Here is an 18,011-nt window from a genome sequence, read left to right as displayed (position 1 = left end):
ATCTCCTTAACTTAAGGGGACTTCCAGGGTTCATCCTGCCTGCATGGTGACCTCTCCAGGCTGTGTGGGCAGTGGTAGTGTTTACATGTGTCTTCTGCCCCTTAGGATCCCAATCATTACCTGATAACCAATGCCTTGAAAACCTTTCTTTCATACATTTTGTCCAGTTTTGTTGTTATTTCAGGCAGGAAGCTAGATCTAGTCTTTATTAGTCCATCTTTGATGAGAGTGTAAGTCTGTTTTATAAGTTTCATTGCAGTGTAGTACATACACAATGTAGGAATGTTGACAGACATCATTATTATTATTGGCAGTACCACATGGCATGTGGAATCTTAGTTTCCTGCCCAAGGATCAAACCCAGGCCCCCTGTATTGGAAGCTCTGAGTATTAACCACTGGACCACCAGGGAAGTCTCTTGACAGACATTTGGATTTGAATGTCTTGGCAATTAGAAACACTGATCCTGGACTTCGCTGGTGGCTCAGTGGTTAAGAATCTGCCTGCCAATGCAGAGGAGACAGGGTCGATCCCTGGTCCAGGAAGATTCAACATGCGGCAGGGCAGCTGAGCCCATGTGCTGCAGCTACTGAGCGCAGGCTCTAGGGCCCGAGAGCCACAATGCCTGAGCCGACAAGCCCTAGAGCCTGTGCTCCACGACGACAGAAGCCACCGCAGTGAGAAGCCTGCACACTGCAACTAGAGAAAGCCTGCCCACAGCAAGGAAGACCCAGTGCAGACAAAATAAATAATTAAATTTAAAAAGAAAAAGGAATCCCATGACTATTCTTGTATACGGGTATATATTGAGTATTCCATTGTATGACTATCTTCATCTACCTCTATTGTTAATATATAGCTTCTAGCTCACAACTGAGACCATTCCTTTCTATGTGAAAACATTCTATTTCCTTTAGAGTAGGTCTGCTGAGATGAATTCTCCTGGTTTTTATTAGTTTAACAATGTCTTCAGTTTTCCTTTATTCTTGGAGGTTTTTTGTTTGTTTGTTTGTTTCTTTCTTGGCCTTGCGGTGCAGTTTGTGGGATTGTAGTTCCCTGACCAGGGATTGAATCCACACCCTCAGCAGTGAACATGTGGAGTTCTAACCACTAGATAGCCAGGGAATTCCCTTGAAGGATGTTTTTGAAAATATTGAATTCTAGGTTAGGTAGTATTTTCTTTTAGCACTTTGAAGATAACGTTCTGTTCTCTTTCTGACTTTCGTTGTTTCTGACAGTGTTACAGCTGACAAATCAGCTATCAGTCTTATTGTGTCTTTGAAAGTAATGCATCTCTTTCTCTGGCTGCTTTTTAGATTTTATCTTTGTTTTTGTTTTTCAGCAGTTTTACTGCAATGTGCTTAGGTATGGTTTTCTCTATATTTAGTCTACTTGAGATTCATAATGTGTCTTGAATCCGTGATGATTTTTCCTTTCTTCAGTTCAATCCTCATCAAGTGTAGATAAGTCGTTTCTCATAATTCAATGCATGCTAAGAATGTTCTAGAAAATTTTACTGAAATCCTGGAATAAAAAGAAAGAAAGAATGATGCAGCAGTGGGGAAAATATTTTTTTTGGGGGGGAATATTTTTAATCAACCACTAGATTCTTGTCCTTAGGCTTCAAATTCACACTCCTCATCAGGACAGGAGGGTGGCCAGTGGTGGTCTCTCTCCTTAGCTCCTGATCTATAACCAAGGATATGTCCCGACCAACATCCCTACCTGGAATCAAGACTTTCCCACCATTTGTCTGGTGACAGATGAGAAGGAAGAACTTCTTTCTCTCTCTAAATTTTGCCTCTCAGTCAGCACATTAAAAAAAAATTTTTTTTTTTTGGCAGTGCCACTCAGCATGTGGGATCTAGATCCCCGACCAGGGATGGAACCCGTGCCCCCTACATTGGAACTGTGGAGTCTTAACCACTGGACCACCAGATGTCCCAATACTGACGTTTTAATACAGAACAGTTTAGTATCTCATTGTTTAGGACTTCTGCAAATCAGAATAGGAGTTTGGATTTACCACTGAAGGAAGTCCCTCCATGATAGTAAGTATATTCCTAACAGATGAGTTCTAGCCCAACAGAATAAAGAAGGACCAGTGGGCAGCCAGCGTTCCCCTGCCCTGGCAGGTTTCTTATTCCTTGCTTTGACCATTAGGCTTCAAGTGCACCTGTATGAGGAGGTAGGGAAGCTTCAGGGAGCAACCTTCACACTTATGTCTGTGTCTACCGGCTCATCTCCACCTGGGCAAAGCCTGTATGTGCTGACCCAGCTCACTGGTCCATATATCTTCCCTGAATATAAACATCCAATTGCCCAATCCCTTCTAGATAGCTTTCCTGTGTTATAGAGACTGGAAAACTAAAGTAACATTTCCCACACTCCACATAGATCTCACCTGTAACCTGGGTCCTATATGAAGGTGTTCCCAATGAGATGTGGAGGTGAAAGGAAATTATGGGCATTGATGGCTGCATGCAGGTAGATAAGATCAGCTGGAAAGCATCTGTGATGCGGGTGTCTGGGTGTTTGAGGCACATCTGTGGAGGAGTTTTTAACAGCTAGCACCTCATGTAGGTGCCAAGAAACAGATGGCAAGATGGTGATATTTTCACTAGAAAATTCCCCTGATATGGATGGGCATTTTGGCTGGCTGTGTTGGCACTGACTTTTAATGCTGTGTAGCATTGAACCTGATTCTCTTCTTCTGCTTAATCCTGTATGGTTTATGGTATAGACAACTAAGAACCTCAACCAATGGTTCTTGAAGCACTGATCCCATTGGCTGTGATCATCCATCTTCCCCAATAAAAAGTGAGCTCTCTGAGGGGAGTGACTAGTACCTAACACACAGCCTAAGACAGAGTAGGCACTCAGCAAAATTTATTGACGACTTAAGTGAAATGTTGTTTAGTCACTAAGTCATGTCTGACTCTTTTGCAACCCCATGAACTGTAGCCTGCCAGGCTTCTCTGTCCATGGAATTTTCCAGGCAAGGATACTGGAGTGAGTTGCCATTTCCTACTCCAGGGGATCTTCCTGACCCAGGGATCGAATCCAGGCATTCTGCAATTAGCAGGTGGATTCTTTACCACTGAGCCACCCAGGAAATGTTAGGCATTAAAAATCCAACCTGAGAGACTGCATCCTCTAATCGGTCTGGGGCTGACATGCATATCTTGAGGGGTATCTCAGTAGTGATCACGGGCATGTAAGAGTTACCACATTCAACTGAAGAATATAGTCTTCTCAGTAAAACCATGCTGGCATGACGAACAGTCAGACTTCCCATAAAAGGAGATCATGTTCATAGTGGAATCAGGCTTGCGTGACCAGCACTGAACATCAATCAAAACAAACTGACTTCTACAACACCAGCAGGCTCCAGGATAAAAAACAATATTCAGTAAGCATAAGCATACAGAAGTCAGACAGAGAAAAATAACTGAATTTATATTATATCATCATCAAATCAATTGAAAACTATCACCAATGGAAAATTTCCTCCTAAAGAAATGTCACCACAAACTGTACTTTGTTTTCATCTCTTTGGGAGACCTGTGACTTCTTAGCCCTCGGTCTTCTTAACAGTCAAACCCAGGCCCCTAGTTTTATGTACTTTCTATCTCTTAACAACGCTTCTAAGTGGCTGGGTGGGTTTACCTGGACCCTCTCAGCGACTGGCAGATGTTCTACCAAGGGGAGCAAGGGAAGTACCACCAAGTAGAGCACGGTGGTACAGGGCGTGGTATCTGGCATCAGGCAGACCTGGACCAAGTCTCTACCCTGTCAGTTCCCTCCTGTGAGACTGTGTGAGGCACTTACCTTCCCTGAGTCTCAATGACCTCATTTATAAAACAGGAAGAGGAGTAAACCTTCCTGAGGCTGTTGTGAGGGTTAAATGAGAAAAGACTGGAAAGCCTTTGGCCACTGTTAAAGCTGCCAGCTATGAGACTGCAGGGCTCTATCAGGGTGCATTTCTGGGAATGAAGAGCATGAATTCATCTTTGACAAAAGCTGAGCAGTTATACACCTCTTATCCTTCTCCATCAGAGGGCAGACAGTATGAAAACCACAGTCACAGAAAACTAACCAATCTGATCACATGGACCACAGCATTGTCTAACCCAATGGAACTATAAGCCATGCTGTGTAGGGCCACCCAAGATGGACGGGTCATGGTGGAGAGTTCTGACAAAACGTGCTGTACTGGAGAAGGGACTGGCAAACCACTTCAGTATTTTCGCCTTGAGAACCCCATGAACAGTGTGAAAAGGCAAAAAGATAGGACACTGAAAGATGAACTCCCCAGGTTGGTAGATGCCCAATATGCTACTGGAGATCAGTAGAGAAATAACTCCAGAAAGAATGAAGAGATGGAGCCAAAGCAAAAACAGCACCCAGCTGTGGATGTCACTGGTGATGGAAGAAAAGTCCAATGTTGTAAAGAGCGATATTGCATAGGAATCTGGAATGTTAGGTCCATGAATCAAGGCAAATTGGAAGTGGTCAAACAGGAGATAGCAAGAGTGAACATCGACATTTTAAGAATCAGCAAACTAAAATGGACTGGAATGGATGAATTTAACTCAGATGGCCATTATATCTACTACTGTGGGCAAGAATCCCTTAGAAGAAATGGAGTAGCCATCATAGTCAACAAAAGAGTCCAAAATGCAGTACTTGGATGCAATCTCAAAAATGAAAAATCAAAAATCTCTGTTCATTTCCGAGGTAAACCATTCAATATCACAGTAATCCAAGTCTATGCCCCGACCAGTAATACTGAAGAAGCTGAAGTTGAACAGTTCTGTGAAGACCAACAAGACCTTCTAGAACTAACACTCAAAAAAGATGTCCTTTTCATTAGAGGGGACTGGAATGCAAAAGTAGGAAGTCAAGAAACACCTGGAGTAACAGGCAAATTTGGCCTTGGAGTACAAAACAAAGCAGGTCAAAGGCTCACAGAGTTTTGCCAAGAGAATGCACTGGTCATAGCAAACACCCTCTTCCAAAAACACAAGAGAAGACTCTACATATGGACATCACCAGATGGTCAATGCCAAAATCAGATTGATTATATTCTTTGCAGCCAAAGATGGAGAAACTCTATACAGACAGCAAAAACCAGACCAGGAGCTGACTGTGGCTCAGATCAGGAACTCCTTATTGCCAAATTTAGACTTAAATTGAAAAAAGTAGGGAAAACCAGTAGATCATTCAGGTATGATGCAAATCAAATCCCTTATGATTATACAGTGGAAGTGACAAATAGATTCAAGGGATTAGATCTGATAGAGTTCCTGAAGAACTATGGATGGAGGTTTGTGACATTGTACAGGAGGCATTGATCAAGACCATCCCCAAGAAAAAGAAATGCAAAAAGGTTGTCTGACAAGGCCTTACAAATAGCTGAGACAAGAAAAGATTCAAAAGGCAAAGGGGAAAAGGAAAGATATACTCATTTGAATGCAGAGTTCCAAAGAATAGCAAGGAGAGATAAGAAAGCCTTCCTCAGTGATCAATGCAAAGAAATAGAGGAAAATAATAGAATAGGAAAGACTAGAGATCTCTTCAAGAAAATTAGAGATACCAAGGGGACATTTCATGCAAAGATGGACACAATAAAGGACAGAAATTGTATGGACCTAACAGAAGCAGACGATATTAAGAGGTGGCAAGAATACACAGAAGAACTATACAAAAAAGATCTTCATGACCCAGATAACCACGATGGTGTGATCACTCACCTAGAGCCAGATAATCTGGAATGTGAAGCCAAATAGGCCTTAGGAAGCATCAGTACAAACAAAGCTAGTGGAGGTGATGGAATTCCAATTGAACTATTTTCAGATCCTAAAAGATGACGCTCTGAAAGTGCTGCATTCAATATTCCAGCAAATCTGGAAAACTCAGCAGTGGCCACAGGCCTGGAAAAGATCAGTATTCACTCCAATCCCAAAGAAAGGCAATGCCAAAGAATGTTCAGACTACTGTACAATTGCATTCATCTCACACACTAGCAAAGTAATGCTCAAAATTCTCCAAGCCAGGCTTCAATATTACATGAACCATGAACTTCCAGATATTCGAGATGGTTTAGAAAAGGCAGAGAAACCAGAGATCAAATTGCCAACATCTGTTGGATCATCAAAAAAGCAAGAGTTCCAGAAAAAATCTACTTCTACTTTATTGACTGTGCCAAAGTCTTTGACTGTGTGGATCACGACAAACTGTGGAAAATTCTTCAAGAGATGGGAATCCCAGACCACCTGACCTGCCTCCTGAGAAATCTGTATGCAAGTCAAGAAGCAACAGTTAGAACTGGACATGGAACAACAGATTGGTTCCAAATAGGGAAAGGAGTATGTCAAGGCTGTATATTGCCAAGCAGAGTGTACATGTACTTATATGCAGAGTACATCATGAGAAATACTGGGCTGGAAGAAGCACAAGCTGAAATCAAGATTGCTGGGAGAAATATCAATAACCTCAGATATGCAGAAGATACCACCCTTGTGGCAGAAAACAAAGAACTAAGGAGCCTCTTGATGAAAGTGAAAGAGGAGAGTGAAAAAGTTGTCTTAAAACTCAACATTCAGAAAACTAAGATCATGGCATCCAGTCCCATCACTTAATGGCAAATAAATGGGGAAACAATGGAAACAGTGACAGACTTTATTTTGGGGGGTTCCAATATCACTGCAGATGGTGACTGCAGCCATGAAATTAAAAGACCCTTGCTCCTTGGAAGAAAAGCTATGACCAACCAACCTAGATAGCATATTAAAAAGCAGAGACATTACTTTGCCAACAAAGGTCGGTCTAGTCAAAGCTATGGTTTTTCCAGTAGTCATGTATGGATATGAGAGTTGGACTATAAAGAAAACCAAGTGCCGAAGCATTGATGCTTTTGAACTATGATGTTGGAGAAGACTCTTGAGAGTCCCTTGGACTGCAAGGAGATTCAACCAGTCAATCCTAAAGGAAATCAGTCCTGAATATTCACTGGAAGGACTGATGCTGAAGCTGAAACTCCAATACTTTGGCCACCTGATGTGAAAAACTGACTCATTTGAAAAGACCCTGATGCTGGGAAAGATTGAAGACAGGAGAAGAAGGGGACAACAGAGGATGAGATGGTTGGATGGCATCACCGACTCAATGGACATGAGTTTGAGTAAGCTTTAGGACTTGGTGATGGAAAGGGAAGCCTGGCATGCTGCAGTCCATGAGGTTGCAAAGCGTTGGACACAACTGAGCAACTGAAGTGATCTGAACTGAGCAGTCAGGGGAGTGGTCCCAGGAAGAAGGCTTCAGCCTCAGATCCAGAAAGGGCAGGTTCAAAAAAGTTTGAAAGAGGTGGGACTTCCCTCCCCACATTAGTGGGACCACTAATGTTGATTAGTGGTCCAGTGTTTAAGACTCCACCCTCCCAATGCAGGGGGCCCAGATTCCTTGGTTAGGGAACTAGATCCTGCATACTGCAACTAAGATCCTGTGTGCTGGTGCAGCCCAATTTAAAAAAAGGAGTTTGAAAGAGGTAACTGTGGCTTTCTGGGTTAGTATAATGAATTGTGTCCCCCCAAATATGTATTCAAATCCCAACCCTCAGTACTTGTGAATATGATCTTATTTGGAGAGGGGACCTTTGCAGATGAGATTAAGTTAGGATGAGGTTCTTATGAGAAGACAGAAATTGGACATAGAGACACACAGGAGAAAGACCATGTGAAGACAGAGGCAGAGACTGTAGTGATGCCATAGCCGAGCAACATCAAGGATTGCCAGCAACCACGGAAGCCAGGAGAGAGACAAGGGAAGTCCACCCCTAGAGCCTCTAGAGAGAGCAAGGTCCTGCCAACACTGTGTTTTCCAACTTCTAGCTTCTAGAATCGTGAGAGAATACATTTCTGTTGTTTGAAGCCTCCCCGTTTATGGTACTTCGTTGTGGCCCAAGGAAAAGATCCAATGGGTGAAGCAGGGGGCATGGTATCTCAGCTCACAGGGACAGGTGGGCTGGAGGGAGGAGGGGACAGAGCTGACCATCATTTCCCAGCTTTTGTGTCTTGGGGCCACCTGACAGGACCCCAAATCACTGAAGACCATCTGGGACATACACACAAAAGCCTGACCGTCTTTCCTCAAAGTGGGCCAGCTCTTCAGTACAGCCCATGATTTATGCTCCAGACCCTGTCTTCTGTGCCAGGCTGAGGCTTAGGTCCCTTTAGACCACATCTGTCCTCAGTTCTTCCTTCTCTCCTGTCCTGCTTGCCTCCCTCCCTTATGGCCGTTTCTGATAAGCACTCCCATCCCTGTAAGCCATGTGGTCACCATCACTCAGCGTGTTCGGTACACACTTGCCCAGCCCTGTGCTGGCTTCTAGGAGTCAGGGGATACAGAAAATTTAAGACAAGGCCCTTCTGTAAGGGATCTCACAGTAACGTGGGTGAAACATTAATTTGTTGATTAATCAACTAATTAATTAAACAAGCACACATTTGTTGACAACAGACTATGTGCCATCCCTGGCTGGGCATTGGAAAGGCTGCAGAGAGAGTAACAGAACCAGACCACAAGCTTGTAGAGGGCTAGTCGATCAAACTGAGATAGGCTGGGGCCTGGGACCCTTTACTGGAGTGCTTGCACCTGGATAAAGTTCTCCTTGAGCAACAGAATACAAAGAAAATATAAGGGGCTAAAAGTAACTATGAGCATGTGCAGTTGGGGCAATTAGGAACAACAAGCTACAAAAAGGCCACAAACCAGCTGCCAGCTGGGAGGTGCCAGGAGCTAAAGCAGAAACTACACCTGCACATAGCACCACCAAGGGGGTGGGCAGACCACCTAAAAGTCACTCCTCTGGCCCACCCCTGAGCCTGCCCGTACCCTCACCCCATTTAAGGAACAGGCCTTCACTCCTTGGAGAGGGAGCAAGAACACCTGTTACTTATTTTTGATCCATTGTGCTGTAGCACAGGTCCCAACCAAGCCTTGCTTGAATTCCTTGTCTGGCCTCTCATCAATTCTACTGATTAAAGAGTCCAAGGACCTGATTTGTTAGCAAATTCACAAGCAAATATAGACCTGTAAGAGTGTCAGCTGGACCATTAAGGAAAAGTAGATGCTGCTCTGAAGGGAGGTGTGGGGTGGGATTTGACCTAGTCATGGTGGTCAGTGGGGTCTTAACAAAAAGAAGGAGGCTGGGCTAAGACCTCAGGTGAGTAACAGTTAACTAGCCACAGCGGGGAGGGAGCAGTGTGAGCGGAGATCCCATGGCTAGAGGAAACACACAAGAAGGGGAGACTTTAACAAGGCCAGTGGAGATGGTGGCTGGGGGATTATGAGAGGGAAGGGGATCATATGTAAGACCAGGTGAGGGAGGCAGGCAGAAGCCATGCTGTGTCAGGGAGTTTGGGCTTTGTCCCCAGTGAATGAGCATTAAGGGCTTTCAGTAGGCAGGTGACTTGGTGGGAAATGGAGACACCCACTCTGGCTGCAGCATGGGGAAACGCCCAGAGGATAGCTTCAGTGCAGAACAGGAGCAGTTCAGGTGAGAACGTGACACCAACAGAGGATGGACAAAAATGCATGGATCTGAGAGACAGCCTTGGAGATGGGTTGGATATGATGTGTGGGATGGAGAGAGATGGATTGATGGTGACTTCTACTAATGGCAACCCACTCCAGTATTCTTGCCTGGAAAATCCCATGGACTGAGGATCCTGGTAGGCTACAGTCCATGGGGTCACAAAGAGTCGGACACGACTGAGCGACTTCACTTCACTTCTACTCTTCTGGTTGTGCAAATGGATAGATTGTGGTGCCATTTGCTGGGAGAAGGATCTCTGCAAGAGGACTGGATTTGAAGAAGAAAATCCTAAATTCAGGAAAAAGTTCTTTGTAAACCTCTATGGTTGAGGGATGTCAGCTGTTACCATTTACTTATTAAAAAAATATTTAATGTTCTTGCTGTATGCTGGGCCCTGTGCCAGGTGCTGGAGATTAAAGGGAAGGAAATTAGCATTTGGTGCACAACTCTACCAGGCGGTGGGGCGGAGAGATTAAGATGGCCATCAGGTTAGACAGATTTGGCTTCGAGACCTGGCTGTAAGCTTTGTCAGTTGCATGACCTTGGGCAAATCACTTAAACTCTTTGGTGACTCGGAAACCTCTGTAAAATGGGATTTATGTCCCTATCTCCTAGAAAGTTGTATGGATGTGGTGACAACACATGTAATGCTTTTAGCACAGTGCTTGACATACAATAAGTGCTTAATGAAAAGATGCTATTATTGGTTCTCTGTGTAAGGCACTGTCATCTTGTCATTCTGTCTAATCCTTCCTACAGCATCACGAAGAGGGAATTATCAGTATAAGGAAGTCGGTTTCATCTTTCCACACTCAGGAAAGCTGGCTTCCTCTCTTGTCTCAGGGTGTAAATCCTGATTAGTCCAGACTAATCCTGTGAGTCCATTCCCCTATCCAATCATTGATTTAGGCAGTCATAGGGTCCATTTCACCCCAGGTGTGAACTCCCTTCAAGTTGCCCTGGAATTCCTGGTTTTAGTACTATTAGTGCTCATTCCCAGGAAACACATCAGTCCTGGGCAGACTGGGTTGGTTGGTCACCCTGCTTGGCCACTGAGACCTGGGGAGGAAACGTCTCCAGGTATGGGGGTGGGGTGGGGGAGGGGTGCAGGCAGAGGGAGGGAGAGAGAGAGGTGGGGCATCTGGAAAACTTTCTGTTTGCTAAGAATCAATGTTAAAGGCATATGTGGGAGGACACGCCCTTCTTTGCTGGGTGTCTTTGTTTCTATGTGCTATGCTTGGGGTTGCTGTGGCCATTCTGTGACCACGAGAGGAGATAAGCAATATGCTGAAGATGGCAGGGAGAAGACATGGAAAACACCTGGGTCCTTGAGGACGCTGCTGGGCTGGAAATGCTTAGCTCAAGAGTTGTTGCTATGAGAGTGATAAACTACAATGTCCACTGATACCTGTTACTTGCAGCCAAAATCATCCTGGTGAAAAATACTACCCAGATGGAAAGAGACAGACCTGAGAATGAGCTGATCTCTATCCTGGTGATTTCCTCTTAATACTAAATACTAGGACAGGGATAAGACATAATCTGGGAACAATTCCATTTGCCTAGGACAATGTTTCTGAAGTATGTGACTTCCATGAGATGCTCTTTGCACAAGAATTCCACGGTCAAATCAGCTTGGAAGACTGGCATGCTGCATTCTTACCAATACATAAGTGTAAAGTGTGAGTCATTCAGTCGGGTCTGACTCTTTGTGACCCCATGGACTGTAGCCTGCCAGGCTCCTCTGTCCATGGGATTCTCCAGGCAAGAATACTCCTACCTACTAATCTTGGGTTAACTCAGAGTTTCTCAAAATCATTTCAATGTGAAATTTTTAGTTTCTTTTTGTTTTTGTGAAACTCTATTGATATCTCCCAGATGTTCCACAGACCATCTTTTACCTCTTTTACCTCACCATTTCCCAAAGATGCTGTCTGGAGCATCTGACCTCTGGACAGGTCCATACAGGCCTTAGTTTGCCTGTTGTCTGATGTGATTGTCCACGGTGCCCTCTTTCTTGCTTCACTGTGTCCCAGTTTGGGATGATCAACTGTGTGATCGCTCAGCTCTGGAGGAGTAGGAGGGCTTCCCAGGGAGAGGAGGAAGTGAGGGGCTCCTTAGGTTGAGGGAGGAATCACTGCTTTTCCCTGGGGAGCAAGATGGTGTGGCCAGACATAGCCTGTCAGGAGGAATGAGGGGGTATGAAGCTGAGCTTGGGCACATGATATGCATGTGATGTAGAAAGGGAGGTGGGCAAAAAAACTAAAAAGCAAAAACAAAAAAATGAGACTTCCCTGGCAGTCCAGCGGTTGGGACTCCATACTTCCAAAGCAGGGGGCAGGGAACAGATGCCATGTGACAGGGTCAAAAACCCAAATCAAACAAACAAAACTCCAGAAAGGGAGGTGGTGGTGAGGGTGCAGGGTGATTTGCTTGGTTAGAAGAAAAGAATTGCACTTTAATGTATGGTATTGTACATTTTGGCATGGACCATTCCAGATTTCAGTGTATGGTCAGGTCTGTTCTTTATGGTGTATCTTTATAATAAATAAGATAGTTCTGGCAAGAAAAGAAAGAGAGAAAGGAATGGCAGAGGCTTGCAGGCTGCAGCAACACGGGGGAGGTCTGGGCACAGAGGCCCCACAGAAGCTCCCATGGGGCTGTCCTCCCTAGCCAGTATTTCCTCCAGGAAGCAGGGTTGCCAGATGAGTCACTTGGGCCAAGGAACCAGATGTGTAACAAATCTAGGAAGGCAGAGGCCTAAAAAAAGGGACTGAGTTTGTTCAGCCTGCCCCTCCAGCCCTGACTTTTCCTTCTATTTGTCACCTGCCTACCTCATTGAAACAGAAACTCTCTGGGCTCAGGTACTGTATGGTGCAGCTCACAGGCGATTCCATAGCACCCGAGACTGTTCCTCATCCATGGTAAAGGATCAGTGTGCCTGGTCACTCAGTCGTGTCCAGCTCTTTGTGACCCCATGATCTGTAGCCCGCCAGGCTCCTCTGTCCATGGGGATTCTCCAGGCAAGAAGACTGGAGTGGGCTCCTCCAGGGGATCTTCCCAACCTGGGATGGAAGCCAGGTCTCCCGCATTGCAGGTGGATTCTTCACTATCAGGGAAGCCCAAGAATACTGGAGTAGGTAGCCTGTTCCTTCTCCGGGGATCTTCCAGACCCAGGAATTGAACCAGGGTCTTCTGCTTTGCAGGCCAATTCTTTACCAGCTGAGCTACCAGGGAAGCCCAAAGTCTCAATAAATACATGTTGAATAAATAAATCTGAGAGGGAGAAAAGCATCTTCCTAAACCCCTTGTATGGAGAACCAGAAGGCCTGGGGTGGGGTGGGGGGCAGGGAGCAGGGGGCCTTGTCATCAGGTTTCCCCTACAGCATCCTCACTCCTGGCAGCACAGGTCACGGACAGGCTAATGATGTCACCAAATCCCACTGATCTTCTGAGGTTCAAGGCCCTCAGCCTCCAGGAAACCTTCCCCTTCCGAGCCACTTCCCCTTCACTAAGCCTCCTCTCCTCTGAGCTTTATAAAGATCTGGCTCTTGACTGCATGCTGTTCAGTGTGGTATTTCATCACTGCCTCCCACTTGACTGTAAACACTTTAAGAACAGAGGCTACATCTCTTGTTTCCAAGACTCCCCCACAGAACCAGGAGCTGAACTGAAAAACAACCACCCTCTGCGTTCCTTAGTTGATAGGTTTCTCTTTAACACTGGTTCCAGCACTACCTTGACTCGGAGCTCCCTTATGGCAGTTCGTTCCTGCTGCTCTGTGTATTCTGTCTCAGTTAGGACTGCTTTCTGCTCTACCACAGAACACCCAACAAGCCGTGTCTTAAGCAATCAGATTACTTAATTGTCTCTCATATGGAGAGGTCTGGAGGCAGGCAGTCCAAGGCTGGGGCCAGCACTTCTAAGATGCTATCAAAAGCTCAGACTCATGGCGGCTTTTCATTCCATCCCCCCTAATGGGCTGGCTGGTTGCCTCATGGTGCAAGGTGGCTGACCAAGTCTCAGGCTTCACCACTATATTCTCAGCAAGAAGATGGGTGGTAGAAGTGAAGCCAGCTCATGTGTTCTTTTGATCAGAAAAGCAAAAACTTTCCCAGAAGCCTCTAGTAGACTTTTGGTTTACCATATTAGCCATGCTAAATATAAAGGAGCCTGAGAAAACAATTGAGGTTTTCCAGCCTCTATAGTTAACGAGACAAAGGAAAGTGGTTTGAGGATGAGTGTTATATTAACCATAAACAGTGATTGCTATTCACTCTATAGAAAAAAGAGAAGAAAAAAATCATCAGACTTGGCATTCTCGCAGACTGGCCATTCTGAACTCTCCCCACACCAAGCAGAATGCTATTTAGATTTGTTTGTTCCCAGAGAGACACTCTGTTCTTGATTATAAATAAACATAAAAGGCACAGCCCATGCCCTTCAGGGTCACAGAGGCAGGTGGGGAGGATGTGAAGGGCTGGCAGAGATAAAGCAGTCATCTCTATGATGTGTGTTCCATGATTTGGGATGAGGAGACTCTACCTTCTGCTCAGGGATTGTCAGGGAAGGCTGCCCAGAAGTCATGACCTATGAGGGTGAAATGGCAGGAAAATATATGATAATGGGACTAGAGAGAATATTCCTGATAGAAGAAAGTGAATGGACAAAGTCACACGGTGTTGGGAGGAGAGCATACATAGCACATGTGAAGAGTCTGTTTTGCTGGAGTATAAGGTGCCCACAGGAGAGAGTTTTTGTTGGTGGGGCCAGGTCATGAAAGGCATGAAGTCCAGCTTGGTGCCTGGGTATATGGTGCTATTTTCTTTTATTTTTAAAAATTATTTATTTATTTATTTGGCTGCACCAGGTCTTAGTTGCGACATATGGGATCTTTAGTAGCGACATTTGATCTCTTAGTTAGGGCCTGTGGGATCTTAGTTCGCTGAGCAGGGATTGAACCCAAGTCCCTTGTGTTGGGAACTTGGAGTCTTAGCAACTGGACCACCAGAGAAGTCACGATGGTGTCATTTTCTGAGGTAGGAATCACTGAACTTAGTTTGGTAATGTTGACTCCGGGGGTCTCAAGCTGTTCTTACTCTACATGACTTCTCAGGATAATCTCACCTACTGCCTTGACTTTGGTTCCCATCTTCTGTCTCCTAAATCTATATGCCCTGTTCAGATCGCTCTTTATATTCCCAGCCTGCATATCCAGTGCAGCTTTTGCTACATGACAACCGTGTCCCAAATTTAGTAGCTTAAAACTAGAACTGCTTATTTAGTTCCTAAATCTGTAGGTTGGCAATTTACTTGGGCTCAGAAGTTAATGTCTCCCTGAAAGACTTAAAGGATACAGAGGTGATGGCTCCCATTATAGCCCCCATTGAATCTGCCTGTATTAAGCATCTGCAAAAACCATTTGGATCATGCTAGATCATGTTAGATCTGTCCATGTGCTCTTTTCAATCCCCACTAGTAAGGAGAACCAAGAGCATTTCTGGTGTCTATGGGAGGAGCAGTCATATTCATGGTCATGCCTTGAGATGATGGTAACTCTCCTGCTCTCTGCCACAGTGTAGTCTACAAAGACCTCATCGTCTTGACCTTCTGCAGAACATCGCTTTGGTCTACTATGTTGATGACATCACGTTACTTGGACCTGGTAAACAGAAATATGGTGTTACTCTGAATATCCTAATAAGGCACATACATGGGACTTCCCTGGTGGTCCTCTGGCTGAGACTCCTTGCTCCCAGTTCAGGGAGCCTGGGTTTGACCCCTGGCTGGGAAACTAGATCCCACATAGGGCAACTAAGGGTCCACATGCTGCAGTTAAGACCCAGTGCAGCCAAATAAAGAAATATATTTTTTAAAAGTCACATATATGCCAGAGGATAAGGAGATAAAGTATATTAAGATTTAGGAGCCTGCTACATAGGTAAAGGTTTTAGGGCGTTTAGGTCTGAGGCATGCTGGGACGTTCCTTCTGAGGTGAAGAACAGGTTATTTCACCTTATACTCCTCACTGCTAAGCAAGGTACACATCTTTGATGGGTCCTTTGGATTTGGGAAATATATGCTACATTGAGAATACTGTGCCAATTTATTTAGCTGTCAGGGGTCTAACAATTTCAAGTGAGGCCCAGAGGAGGAGAGGCCTCTGCCTTAGGACCAGACTGCAGGACAAGTTGCTCTGCCACTTGGCTGTAGGGTTAGAGATGTCCCGTGAGACAGGGATGCTGGGCAGGGTCTCTGGCAAGTCCCAATAGGAGATGCATGGCACAGTCCTCTAGGCCATGCCTTTTACATCAAGGAACTATTCCTTCAAAAAGCAACTCCTGGCCTTCAGTAGACACTGACCAGGGGACAGGCACCACGTGATTGTGAGACAGGTGGGGCCTATCAGGAGCCTGGTATCGTTAGGTCCATCAAGTCACAATAAGGTCAGGCAGGCACCGTAGTGAACCGTGGTGGACCCATGGTAGAAATGGTACATTCAGGCCTGAGGAAGTTCAACGGGCACAAATGGGCCACACAAGCATGTGGCTCAGAGGTGGCCTGTGTCATGGATTCTGTTGTACTGATGCCTATCCTGTAGCTCACACTTATGGTCTTGTGAGGACTTCCCTATGACCGGATGATGGAGAAAGAACATCTCTTGGCCTGCTTCATGTATGGATCAGCTCACTGGTAGGATGGTGTGAGCTGCAAGTGAACTGCAGCCACACTAAAAGCCCTAGGCAGTGGTGGCCTTAAAATGCGGTATAGAAGCAAAGTCCTCCTGGTGGGCAGAGCTCTGAGCAGGAATTTCAGTTGTGAGCATTTGATGGAGTGAGAAGTGGCCGAAAATGGAGATATATGCTTCTGAGCAGCAGTGAATCACTGGCTGGCTGGTCAGGGGCCTGAAAGAAGCACTACAGGAAGATGAGGGAAGAGGCATACAGAGGGGCTGATGGGGTGGGTACCAATGTGAAGATGTTTATGTCTCACATCCGTGTTCACTAGGAAGCATCTTCCTTATAGGATGCACTTGGTGGCCCGGTGGACAGGATGACTTCCCTGGCGGGCGGTGGGCAGCCTCTGCCTTTAGCTGCCCCAGTGCTAGAGCAATGGACCCCTGAGTGGAGCAGTCACTGCGGCAGGGATGGGGGCTCTGCACTGGCCCAATAGCGTGGGTCTGCGGCTCACCAAGGCCATTCGACCTGCTGCCTCTGCCGATTATCTAACTTGCCACCCACAGAGTCCCCAGTGCGGCTCCATCCCTCAAGAAGCTTAAGCAAGCTGATTGCATCAGATCCTTTCTAATCTGGAGGGGGAGTGATTCTTCCTCATGGAGACTTAAACTAGTTGTGGGTATGGGTTTGCCTTCCCAGCCTACAGTCTCTGCCAGCGCCAACACAGGGCTGCCTGATTTCCTGACAAAGCATTCTGCCTCACTGCCTCACCCTAACTGCCTCACCTAATGTCTTACCCCATTTTATGATAGAGAAGGTGTGTCAAGGGGCACATTCCCATGGGATCCACTGGGTCTCCTAAGGAATGTTTCATCCTGAAAGTACCTGGTCTGAAAGTCTTAGTGAGGATACTAGCCTAGGGGTGACTCCTTGTGGGGTCGAGTGCTGGCCTGGAGGTTGTACAATGTGGATTGAACCAATGGCTGTTAAGTGATGCTCTCTCCATCAAGAAACCAAGGGTAGAAGGAGAGGTGGCCCCACTTACCATCATTTCCAGCAACTCACTTGCAGTCATTTTGCATTGTATTCCTACAACTCTCCGATCTGCTGGAAAGAAGACCCTGTTCCCAGGGAGGGTGAGCTCGTCACCAAGGGCACAGGAGGGTTCCATGGAGCCTGAGGCTCTCACTACCACCTGATCACTTTTGGATCTCTATACCAGTGGTGCAGAAGGCAAAATGGGTTTGTGATGGGAGCAGGGTGTAATCAACCCTGATTTTCATGAAGAGAAAGGGCTGCTGGAGCTTAGTGGGGCAGAAAGGAAGGCATTCAGAGCTCAGATTCCCTAGGACACATTACTTGAGTGCTCAGTAGTAACCCTGCCTGGGCAACTGAGACATCCTGGGCCTGACAAAGGCAAGGCCACCAAGGGCTCAGATCCCTCAGGGACAAAGTTCTGGGTCATCTGCCTGGCAAGCAGCCTGACGGTGAGGGAAATTTAGTACAGGCTGCACCAGGGAGAAATGGTAAGTATCAGAAATGCAAATTCACACCACAGCAAGAGACCATTTTTTCACCCAGCAGATGAGAATAAACCCCACAGTTGGACAACAATTTCTCTTGATGAGGCTGTGAGGAAAAGACACACTCGCACATTACTAGGGGCAGCAGAAAATGCTTCGACCCCTCTGGAGGGGACACGGCAACACCGGGCAGAATGACACGTGCGTTTACCC

Source organism: Cervus canadensis, chromosome 11 (genome assembly GCF_019320065.1).
Source record: "Cervus canadensis isolate Bull #8, Minnesota chromosome 11, ASM1932006v1, whole genome shotgun sequence".
NCBI lineage: Eukaryota > Metazoa > Chordata > Mammalia > Artiodactyla > Cervidae > Cervus > Cervus canadensis.
The sequence above is the reverse complement of the archived record's forward strand: the minus strand, read 5'-3'. Positions refer to the sequence as shown.